Source organism: Mytilus californianus, unplaced genomic scaffold, assembly GCF_021869535.1.
Source record: "Mytilus californianus isolate M0D057914Y unplaced genomic scaffold, xbMytCali1.0.p SCAF_4, whole genome shotgun sequence".
NCBI classification, from domain to species: Eukaryota; Metazoa; Mollusca; class Bivalvia; order Mytilida; family Mytilidae; genus Mytilus; species Mytilus californianus.
In genome coordinates, this window is record NW_026262690.1 from 38,182,788 (window position 1) to 38,195,711 (window position 12,924).

The 12,924-nt window shown below is 30.8% G+C and overlaps 1 protein-coding gene across 1 annotated transcript in view; it reads left to right on the top strand.

Annotated features, from left to right (window-relative positions):
- Positions 1-7,346: 7,346 nt before the first annotated feature.
- LOC127698269 (kelch-like protein 9) overlaps positions 7,347-12,924 on the top strand; it is a 50,804-nt gene continuing 45,226 nt past the window's right edge. The window contains exons 1-2 of the mRNA XM_052201657.1: positions 7,347-7,585; positions 9,211-9,595. The gene's annotated coding sequence lies outside the window, so the exon portion shown is untranslated. The remainder of the gene's footprint in view (positions 7,586-9,210; positions 9,596-12,924) is intronic.

The following is a 12,924-nucleotide window of genomic DNA, read 5'->3' on the forward strand; positions in this document are numbered from 1 at the left end:
CATAAAATCATTGTGAAATTATATCAATTGTATGCTTAACTTCTATTAGAGGTGTCCAAACAATAATATTTTAAGAAAAAAAAAATAACCTAACAGTCATATAAGTTATTTTCCTGCTACATGTATAAGTTTAAATAATTTCATTTCACTATTTTTTTTTTTAACTTTGCAAGATTAATAAATTATTGTTTTCCAAATTAATATATGTATTCAAGGATTTGTATAGTACGACTTTACAAATCGTTGATATATTCTTATTGTTAACTATAAAAAAGGGCAAAATGTTCAACAGTGTATTCAAAATTGTACAAACCATTTAAATTATAATTTCCTGCGATTTTACATAATTAATTTCTAGCTGTTATTTATCTTAACTTAATTAATAAAGTAACATGACATTAATTTTCAATTTAAAATCGGTTAATGTACAAAGGGAAGCAACTTTAATTGTTCTACATAGGGGCAAAATTGGCAGGTTAATGGTGCAAAATCAGCAGGTGCCGTATCAGCAGGTGAGTGATTTAGACCCGTCTCGAAAAATGTCTAAAACATTATTTCCAGCGCAAAATGGCATCAAGTTTCTAGACATCACTTTAACTTGTAATGATCAATTCAGGCAAAAGATCACATATTGCAATATGAAAATAAATTCAGACTGCCAATGATCTAAATGATATTTAAAAAAAACTATCATAACACTTTCAAAATTCCCTTCAGGAAATCAAAAACATTAAGAGAACCACTGACGAGGTTGCTGATTTGGAACAGTCGCATGCGCATGTGGCGATGTTCAACTAGTAATTTGAACATTGAACAGAGAAATAATAGTTTAACTGTTTTCTTTCTAGACAACAAATTTGTTTTTACTTGTTATTATTTTAAATTTGACGCATTTATTTTAATTGATTCCTGTACGCTCCGATGGTAGCCATCGTCGATAAATGTTCTTATAATTCGGTCTTACGTATGAAAAGGTATCTCAGTCAAAGTTTCGTGTATTTTGATGTACCACCAAGGATAATTACTTAATGACTAAATTAAAATAGGATACTAATTATGTATAAATTAAAGATTTATAAAGATAAACAGGATGAGATAGCAACCTAACAACACTATCAATCAAAATAACAACAATGTGTCAGTGCCACAGCATTTAGTTCATCGGAGCGTACACGAATTAATGGACGTCAATGACAAGAGTGTTTTTCCTACACGTTTCCCCCTCAAACATGGCTTACATTATAATCTGTCAATTTTTTCTTAAAGTGTTATGCTCACTGGAAAATACAAACGTGACGAAAAGAGATCCAAAGGAAAGAAGAGTGGTCGTTTACCGCATGATTTGGGAAAGAATTCCCAATTTTCCTATTGGACAAAATACGCTATTGACACTTACTAGGATATCATGGCAGTTGTAGAAAAAGTAGCAAAGACAAACAGTAAAAACATTTACTTTATTGTAATTTCATTTCCATTTCTAATTAGTTTAATTCTTTATAACGATGTATTACTGATTGTTTGTTTATTGGTTTCATATAATTGGCTTTCGGAACTCTTTTTTTCGAGCTATTTAATTACGGTTAACTTCTCAATTGATCAATTTAATATATGACAAAATTAGAAATATAGAAAATGTTCATGTCCTAAAAATATAGGAAAAAATACAGAAATATAGGCTCACTTGACAACCAGTAATTAAGGGACCCGCGGATAATATATAACAATGCAAAATGTCAGCTACTTCCAAACATACGTTATTTTTCCAGTGTCAGTACAAACTTTGCTTAACCAACATAGTTGATTTGTTGATTATTAAGATGCATGAAATCTTTGCCTCTAGAAGTTAAGCATACAGACTATTAATAAATATAAGATTAGAAGATTGGTATGATTTTCAATGAGACAACTTTCCACCAAGTACCAAATAACGTAGATATATTTCTTGTATTCTATGTTTACGGAGGGATCAAAGTGCCAGTTTGATATTCAAAATATATAGTGAAAACCTACCGGAGACCGCTTAAATGACCGTGAGACCCTCCTGGTCTTTCAATGTCCATAAAACTGAATGATCGTTTAGACTATGTATATATACAGATAGTATCAAAAGGATTTCCCAGAATAATGTCATCTTCGATATCTACGGAGGGCTTAAATTGTCACTTTTCAGCTAAAAATCGTCGAAACATCAGGTAAAATGGCACAGGGCGATGGCTAGACCCCCCTAATCTCTCAATTTTCATAAACTTCTTGTCTTCTATGTGTACGGAGGGCTCAAAGTGCCAGTTTGATATTCAAAATATATAGTGAAAACCTACCACCCGAGACGCTTAAATGACCGTGAGACCATCCTGATCTTTCAATGTCCGTAAAATTGAATGATCTTTTAGACTATGTATATAAACAGATAGTATCAAAAGGATTTCCCAGAATAATGTCATCTCCGATTCTACGGAGGGCTTAAATTGTCACTTTTCAGCTAAAAATCGTCGAAAATTCAGGTAAAAGACAAGAGTTTTTTCCCAAATTCCTTTTGGCCTCGTTTTTATCTTTATATTAACTTTTAACTAAGTTAAACTATCTGCATAATATTAGGAAGATTGAGAGATCAGGGTGTCTAGACGTCGCCCTGTGCCCTTTGACCTGAATTTTCGAAGATTTTTTAGCTGAAAACTGACAATTTAAGCCCTCCGTAGATATCGAAGATGACATTATTCTAGGAAAGCCTTTTGATACCATCTGTATATATACATAGTATAAAATATCATCGAATTTTATTGACATTGAAAGACCAGGGGGGTCTCACCGTCATTTAAGCGGTCTCCGGTAGGTTTTCACTATATATTTTGAATATCAAACTGGCACTTTGAGCCCTCCGTAAACATAGAAGACAAGAATGTTTCCCAAATTCCTTTTGGCCTCGTTTGTATCTTTATATTAACTAACTATCTGCATAATATTATGAAGATTGAGAGATCAGGGGGTCTCAGCGTCATTAAAGCGGTCTCCGGTAGGTTTTCACTATATATTTCTTCTTCTTTTTTTTTTGGCTTTCCATAATTATTTCTATTTATATTTTTAAATGTTACTAGAGTGATCGTTTTTTGTTTTTGTTTCTAGAAATATCATATGTAAAAGTACATCTTTGTTGTCGTTTTATTGATAAAAATCTGTATTTCATAAATTTCATAAAGACAAATGTGCGATTTACATAAGGGTTTATATCTGGTCAACGAGAATTTACGACAGCTTGAAGGGATCATAAAACGATTTCCTACATATCTTTTCACTCCTTTTAACTATGACTATTTTGCTTTTAATGTTATCGAATATTTGAATTTTTATGATTTTTAACTTAATTTGAATATCGAACCGACTGCTAGCAGCTGGTTGGATATTGAATATCGAATAACGAATAATGAACCGGCTGCTAACTTCACATTCATGTAAATAGTATCATCTAAAAATGTAAAAAAAATCAGATCCACATTTATAATTGTGTATGTGTCTTTTTTTATTTCATATAGTAAATGCATAAAAAGATATGTAGATAATAATACGTCAAATAGACAGAAACCAAACTACACAAAAAGCCCAAAAGGTTCTCTGGAAGGTTATGAATATCCTGTTCCACTAGTGGAACCCGCAATGTTGCTCATGTTATGAAATCAAATAATAAGAAGGAAAAAAAACCAAGACACTACCATAACAAAACAAAACGATGGAAAGACAGGCAACAGTCTAATAAACACTACTCAGAAAACTAAACACTGAGTAACACGAATGTCCAAATATACCACTGGTCACTTTTAAGAAAAACTTTCATTATTGGCAATTGCTTCTGATGGATGAAAAGGGCTCTTCTTCCCATAAATATTTCTCCCTGTTGGTAACTGAATTTTGCATAACATGAGCAACATTGCGGGTTCCACTAGTGGAACAGGATACTCCTAACCTTCCAGAGAACCTTAGTTCACGCCTAGATTTTATTTGAGGGGAGACGTTTTAGTTTTGCTTTAGTTTTCTGTATTATCTTTTGTGGTATTCAATGTCTTTGTCATAAGAAAACGGTTTTATTTCAAATTGAAAATATATAGATTAGGAGACTTAACATGTTCCGATGTTTTATTTTGGTTATGTCTTATGTATAGATATAGCGAGGAAGATTTGCCAATCTGCAAATTTATGCTTAATTATAACGGGTTATGACTCTCCAACGGATTTAAACTGAAGTTTCACCACTGGTGTTACTAATTGACTTGTGAAAATCCCAAATCCGTACGTACAACGTCCTTTTTGAACTGTTTATCCTTCCAGAGCACATGTTTCGCCAGTTTTAGTTTAGGTTCGTGTTGCTCAGTTATGTAGTGGTCTGTGATGTTTTTTGTGGTCCATTGTTTTTCTTTTCGTCTCTTTTGTTTGCCATGTCATTTTTTGTCGGTCTTTTTTTTGTCTTTTTTTGTCTTCTATTATAAGTTTGTTTTGATTAAAATAACAAACTTTGTATTTTCATTCTCCAAATATTGAGTCATGAATTTTATATGTTGTAGTAATACGATGAACTTTTAAAAAAAAAACGTACAAGAGTTACTTATCAAGATAACATATAAAATCCAGAATCGACCAATCACAAACGTTGTTGCAAATTTGACCTTGTGACGTCAAACAATCCCCCATAATGCATATAAATAAAAAACTACTAAACATTGCAAATTAAAGTTAAACCGACAAATATACCAATTGAAATGCATTAAAATGACAAGTTATACCAATTAAATAAAAAATATTGCATTTGAATGACAAATTATACCATCTGAATAAAAAATATTGCATTTAAATGAAAAAATATACCATTTAAATAAAAGAATATTGCATTCAAATGAAGAAATATACCAATTAAATAAAAAATATTGCATTTAAATGAAAAATATCAAATTTTTGCAACCAATACCATGCCATACTAATTGTAGTTTTTTTTTTTTCATTTCTGTTTAATGTACAAGTCAAAAACCGACTTTATTACCGTAGACACCAATTTAAACTTAATATACATATATACAAACTACATTTTACCTCGATATGCTGTACAGCTATGAACATTTACGGTCCTACATTCTGTCGATACTTATATGTTGGCATTGCACTCGATCATGTTTTCATCTGACTGTTTATGTCGTTTTTAATCTAAATCCATTGGATGTGTGCTGGTTGATATTTTATATAAAAATAAGGAGATGAGGTATGATTGCCAATGAGACATATAATTGCTTATATCCACTTCATTTGGATTCTGGTTGATAGTTGTTTCATTTTAATCCGTCATTTTCTACATAAAGAAAACATGATACATGATCTGGATACATGATTTTGTATTAGTCGTTATTGGCTTTGAACTATAGCGAGTACTCTCAGATCGGTAGGTTGTCTTTTTGATAGTGTTGTTTTTGTGCTTTGTGTCGATCTGATGAGTAAATATAAAAATAAGGAGATGTGGTATGATTATCAATCAGACAACTATCCACCAAAGTTCAAATGAAGTGGAAGTAAGCAATTATAGGCAACCGTACGGCCTTCAACAATGAGAAAAACCCATACCGTATGGTCGCCTGTAAAAGGCCCCGACATGAAAAATATGAAACATTCAATTGAAAACGGTCTAATTTATAACAAAACAATTTACGAAAAACAAATATGACAGACATGAAACAACGACAACCACTAAGCATGTTTCAACTGATTTTTAGAGTTTGTTCTTATGTTGTGCTTTTACACAACTGTCACAGGTTGGGTGAGGGTAGAGCGCTCGCTAACATATTCAACATCTCTGCATTCTGTTTGTGCTTGTCCTAAGTGAGGAACCTGTAATTCAGTGGTTGTCTTTTGCTGCTGTATATTATATTTGTTTTTCGTTTATTATTTTGTACATTAACAAGCCTTTAGTGTTCTCTTTTGAATTGTTAAACATTTGTCATGTCGGGCCCTTTTATAGCTTGTTATGCTGTAATGGATTTTGCTCATTGTTGAAGGCCTTAAGTTGACCTCTAGTTGGAAACTTCTACGACATTTGGTCTGTTGTGGAAAAATCGTACCACATCTTTTTTTATGCTTCCTTTTTTATGTTATTTGTTTTGTTTATTATTGTTAATTTAACATCAGCACTGAACAAAGGAACTGAACGTACTATACTGTTTGACCAGATCTATAGTATATATTAAAAATTAGGAAATCATTGTCAGCGGCGGACGGGTATTTTAAATAAGAATAAATGATTTCGCTTAATCACCCCATTATATACCTTTGCATAGAATGTAGGGAGACCTACAAATGTCTTTGAAAAACAAAAGCGTTTTCTATTGGTAAAATTAGGAAATGTTGGCAAAAAACGAAAAAGACCAAAGGACAAACAACAATATACAAAACACAACATAGAAAACTAAAGACTGAGCAACACCAACTCTACCAAAACCGGGGGTGATCTCAAGATTATAGAATCTGTAAAGAGATATAATCGTCAGTCTTATGTATTTTCTGTTGTCTTGCACGCCAACAATCATGAAAAGTTTTTCAAATAAGTATATGTTCGACTATACGTGTGTTTTTTCTCATTGTTGAAGACCATACAGTGACCTGTAATTGATTATATCCACTTCATTTGGACTCTGGTGGATAGTTGTTTCATTTTAATCCGCCATTTTCTACATAAAAAAATGTCTGTACCAAGTCAGAAATATGAGAGTTGTTTTTCATTCGTTTGATGTGTTTGAGCCTTTGATTTTGCCATTTGATCAAGGACTTTCCGTTTTGAATTTTCCTTGGAGTTCAGTATTTTTGTTATTTTACTTGTTTTCTCATTGGCAATCATACTGCGTCTCCTTATTAGTTGTATAATGTATCAATAGTTTGTTATTCTAAATATATTGTAACTGAATCCATAGTTCTATTGAATTACTGAATCCATATAAGGCATTTCAATGAGTTATACAATTCTGACAGAAATTAATTTCTGAAATCCTGCTTATCTGATTAAATTATTTCTCATAAAAGTTGTTTTTATCATTAAATATCTTTGGCGACAAATTTGTACTTTTCCTGGTAAGGTTTCGAAGTCTAACAGACGACAAATCTTAAACGACATTGTGGCTTGTGGAATGGAAAGGTTTTAAAGTTTGTTGAATATTCTAATTGAGATTCATCCACAGAAATCCTGGGTAGTCACTCAAAGTTTTATTGTCATGCTAAATTTTCAAACTCTAACTGATAAACAATATGCACTCCCTTTTCCTTGACATAAAAACCTAGATAAACTTTTGTTTACGTCCGTGTTTACGTATTCATTTGATTTTTTATAAACAGTGGTAAATTGTATAACTATCAGGAAATATCCTGCACAGTGTATGCAGAGAGATTGCATGTTAGAGATTGGTTTAGGTTCCCAAACTTTTTGGACAGTAAACAATTTTAAAATTTGTAAAAGGAAGTAAGCTGTAGGTCATATGACGTCAGTTTTTATATTATAAGTTGGATTTGTAAATAAACGAATGAAGGAATAAAAAAAAATAGGATAGGCTTTACTTTGACAGACAAGGTGAGAAACCTTAAACATTTATTAATTAGTGTATGAGATGAAATAGACATGTATATTTATACTGCATTTATGAAACTATATTATTAATGATGTTACATTGATTGCTAGAGAATAGTACAAGGTTTAGAAAAAATAAAGTTTGTATAAATCTCTTATATATAATCTAAAAAAACACTGTTATCTAATTATTTAGAATACAGATTTATTTATCAAATACAAATAGAAATAGGTTAAGCTATAAATTGCGGGTTCATTAATAAATATCTAATATTTTCTGCAAAAGAATGAAGAAATATATTTTTCCAGAAAGGATATGCTTAATCTTCTTTTTATTTCTGAAGCAGGTACATGCATATTGTATTAAAAAAATATTTTTTGACTCTTTTCTAGTTTATTTTTTTCTCATTTATATTTCATTCTTTTGAACAAAACATAATATAAGACGTTTACTTTAAACCTCAAAATATGTCAGGGCATTGAAAGAAATATTTGTGTAGATGAGAGCATTTTCTCAGTATTGACTCTTTCCCTATTGAGCAGACATCACTTTCATTATGATCTATGGTATTGTCCGAAAGAAAACTGATATAAAGAACCATCTGTTTTTACATTCAATTATCTATTTGTATATAATTTCTGTAGTTATTTTTTATTTGACAAGTCAAATGTAAACATATGGGATTTGTACAAAGTACATTTTTTTCTGTCATATTTTCAAAATAATTTACAGAATGTCATGGGCGCAATAACTTGTCATTTAGAAGGGTCATATAAAAACGACCTAACTATTATGTGTATGACACAAAAATATGATTTTTAAATTTTCAGTGTTCCTAGAAATCAGCCAATAATTGTTGTTCCTCCAATGCTAGCTGTATCGATTTTCTCCAATTGAAGCACAGAAACAACTTACTTCTGTTTTTTGCCCATTATTAAATCGTAATTATAAAAAAGAAAATGGGGACGAATTGACACTCACAGTTTCATACCAGTGTACTTTCATTCTGTGAAATAGTGTATCCATAATCTACTTATTTGTACAAATTAGAACTGGTAAGAAAGTACCGTTGTGAAAATGCCATGTTTAGTTTCTTTGGTTAAGTTTATTTTTTATCAACAGTAATATATATTATCGCAGACTTGAAAATACCAATTGTTCAACGGTTTTCCTCAGAAAGCACACTGCAAATTTAATCAGGGTCATCTGAAAAAGCTAATGATTACTAGACGATTTTATCCATAAATGTCTAGAATTTTATTTTTCCACACCTTTTCAAAAGATCTTGAAAGTCTTTGTGTTTTAATCCCATCACAAAGGATGTCCCAGACTAAATAGTTTATCATTTGTTTGGGTTTTAAAAAGCATTTAGTTTGAAAGCAGTTGATACATAGCCCAAAAACATTTCGTTTAAATGTACATAATGTTAATTTCAATGTTATCAAGTTTACTTACAAATTACCTTATAAAATCGTGAGATCAGACAATAAAAATTCATTTATTTATTTATTTATATATTTTTTATTCAATTATTTATTTAATATGCAAAAAAAATAATAATGTATAATGATTATAAATAGTGGGTTTCATGAAACAATAGTATATGGTTACACAAATTATTTTTCAGGGTACACTTGAGTTGTTTTTATGGATGGTTTCTACCAGACAAATCTAGCATACCACAATGGCTTATGGTGCAAAGTTCTGCTTCGAGAATATGGTACTTCCAACTGTGTTATTACGAGAACGACATGTCATGATGAAGGTCGACTCGTCGTGTGAAAACAAACAACACCCACGCAGAGATATTTGAATAAAATTTATGAATGAATCACGTAGTAAAAGTTCACAGTTAGCAGGTTAAGCCATATTTATATTTTGAATGAAAGGAGTATCATAAAAAGAGGAATATCACCTGATATTAACCAATCAGGAGGCAACGTTTTTAAATGCCACTATTTACAAATAAATCTTACAGCCAGGTTGTGTTGAGCGGGAGGATTGGATACAAGGTAGGGCTTAGACATGCAGTATAAATGATTTCTACACAATATTTTAATTGATAATAAAGTACAATATATATAAATATTTTCAGGCATTTCTTAAATATGGAAATCAACCCAAATCTCTTGTGTTGTTATATTCAATTTGGATTCAATATATATATATGTATGCATGATCGAGATGCGGACGGAATGTTTAAATAGAACCTGCTTGGAAAGATAGTTGCAGTTATATGGCCAATATTTTTTTCTATTCAAAATAAATTGTGATTGAACTGTGCTAATGGATACCTACCTCTCTTAAAGTCAACTACATCATAATAATATTATTTATTTGTTTATTCAACGTTATTTTGGTGATTGTAATAACTAATATATATGCTGTAAATATGATATTTTCAAGAGCAGATTAAGATATTTGACTTGTCTTCCTACGGCGTTTTTCTACAAAATTGGTTACAATTCAGTAGCAATCCTGACAATGAAAAAAACAACTAAAAAAATATATATATATAATTTATGTGTTTTCAAATGATAATAAAAACACGATACTGACACCAATGCAATGATTTATTTTACTTATGAATCTCCTTAAATCGCCTTATGAACAACACTTATCTGTCTGAATGTTATCATAAAATAATTGAGAAAAAGCCAAGTGTTCATAAAAGAGAACAAATTAATTCTGGTCAACAAGTTCACGTCGGAAAGCAGAGCAAAAAAGGGGATGTTTTTATAAAAAAAAAAATATCATTGCTTCCATGCCGTACAACCATTGACATATAAAAAGCCTAATACGCATATATGACAGTTTGGTCGCCCTGGAACGATTTAGCACGATCGTCTGAAAATCGAACACTTGCTTATTGACTGCATGTGTCTCTTACTTGAAACATTTCTTTCCGTTAAAATTTGCTAAATATTCTAAAAAAAATAAAGTTATGTTTTATTATGTTTTTTTTTAATAAATTGAAGTTATAATATATAAGTTAACTTGTGCTAACCCATGTCAGTGATTCAGAAAGACTTGATGACTATGATCAAGAAGGAAAAGTGGCCAGCCTTCTGAAAAGTCAAGTCATCTCTAGTGAAACAATTGTGTGCATACTTTGCATATATGTACTTATTTTTACAAATTTGAATTGTACAAAGTAAAAAAAAAACATTTATCATTTGTATACTTGTGAATCCTGACATGTTTTATTTTATCGATCATGAACACAATTTAACATTAATTATTTAGTTAAAAAAAATGAAAAAAAAACACTTTATAAAATGCATGCGTCCGAAGCGCTTTTCTGGATGTACCTTCACCAGGAACGCTTAAAGCCTAATATTTGAAAACCAAGGATATATAAGGTTCATATCAATATGGTTCTTGTATATCCTTGGTTTTCAAATATTAGGCTTCAGGCGTTCCTGGGGAAGTTACATCCAGAAAAGCGCTTCGGACGCATGAAATTTATAAAGTGTTGTTTTCATTTTTTTAACTAAATAATTAATGTTAAATTGTATAATATTTATACATATGTTTAGCGTGCACGTGTTTTTGTAACAAACTATCAAACTATTAACAATAAAATTTAAAAACATGTACATTCAGAACAGGAAAACTTGAAAACGGCCCAAACTGTGAAAACCTAACTCTTCCTTATACATGTACACTTGGGGTAATTGCAAATGCAATTTTGATTTAGGTCATACGTTTTATAGAATTTATCACGCTCTTTCCATAACTAGTATGTGTACTGAAGGGATAATATAAATATGAATAAAACACATCAAGAGGAATTGAGCTTTTTTTACTTAATTGAACCGTATACTTTCTATCATTTTGGTTAACGGAGAAAAATCAGCAACTGCAATCATGAACAGACTTTCGTAATATAACCACCGAAACCATTATATGTGTATGTATAGCATTTGTCTTCTCCTTATCTTTGTTCATTGGTTAAAGAAAAATAAAGTTATCGTTGTTATTCAAATATAGGAATTGTAAATGAAAGTTACTATTTAGGACCAGATTTTGCACATTTTTTAAAAAACATAATCATGATCTGTTGGTGCAATTGATGCTAAATGTATAAATCAGTTAAATGACAGATATTTCAGGTTTTTTTTTTCAAAATCAAACATAAGCAGCATTCCAGTATCGAGTATTGATAAACATGTATTTTATAGGGCGCATAGCATTTGCGCCAATTTTTACAAAATAAAATCTTTCATTTGCGCCACAACTCTATATTTCAATTGCGCCAAAAATGAATGCGAAATTTGTACAATCAACTGGTAAGATATAACGGAAAAGTTAAAATATTCTTTGTATCCTGATTAAGACCCCTCCCTCCCCTTTTTGACATGCCTTATCAGATTGAAATTGTTGATGATATTATGAATAAATCTCCGTCAGATAATAGATGTATGTGAAGTTTGTTGACTATGTTTTGGAAACATATGTAAACCCTGAATCAAAATATCCACCACCATTCTGTGCCGCTGGACCAACTGAGAATTTCACAAGAACCAACAACGACTCGTTCCATGCATATTTTAACGAGCAGTTTTATTCAAAATATTCACACATTTTTATTTATGTGGACGTAGTAAGGAAGATTCAGACAACAACGTACATAAAAATGAGATCCCTAGACACACCGGGTGTAGTTAGACGATATGAGAATGAAAAAAAAAAACGGACTATAGATATTGTTATGAGAAATATAGTATACACCTTAGAGGCGAAATTTTCCGACATGAGTACATCCGGACAGTTGCTTACAAGTTTTGTTCTAGTACAGACTTATAATTTTATTTCAGTGCATAGTGCTAAGAACAGACTTATAATTTTACTTTTTGTTTTATGATCCCGGTGATTTATAATCAAACTATCTTTTTAATAAATACATTATTTATACATGTACTATCACCTGTATTTTTGGCGCAAATGAAATAGGGTTTGTGGCGCAAATGAAATGTCGATTGGCGAAAAAGCAAAGCACCGATTTTGTAAAAATAAAAACAACTTCCAAATGGAACATTCAGGGCACTTTTATCTTCTGTCATACAGACATATGAAAAATGATGTCGAACTCTCGCAAATTTAGATATATGAGAAACACATTTTTTGTATCAGTCTAATGTCTCATTATTTATATCGTCCTGAATATGCTGCATTTAATTTGCCGCTGGACGTTGAGTAGCCATCAATCATCATCTTTATTTATAAAGTTGTCATTAACTTATTTATTTATAATACTTATATATATAAAGTATATTATATACCAAAAAAATAGCAGTTTGATAATTTTTAAATTGCTGCGTATTTATTTACACATCCC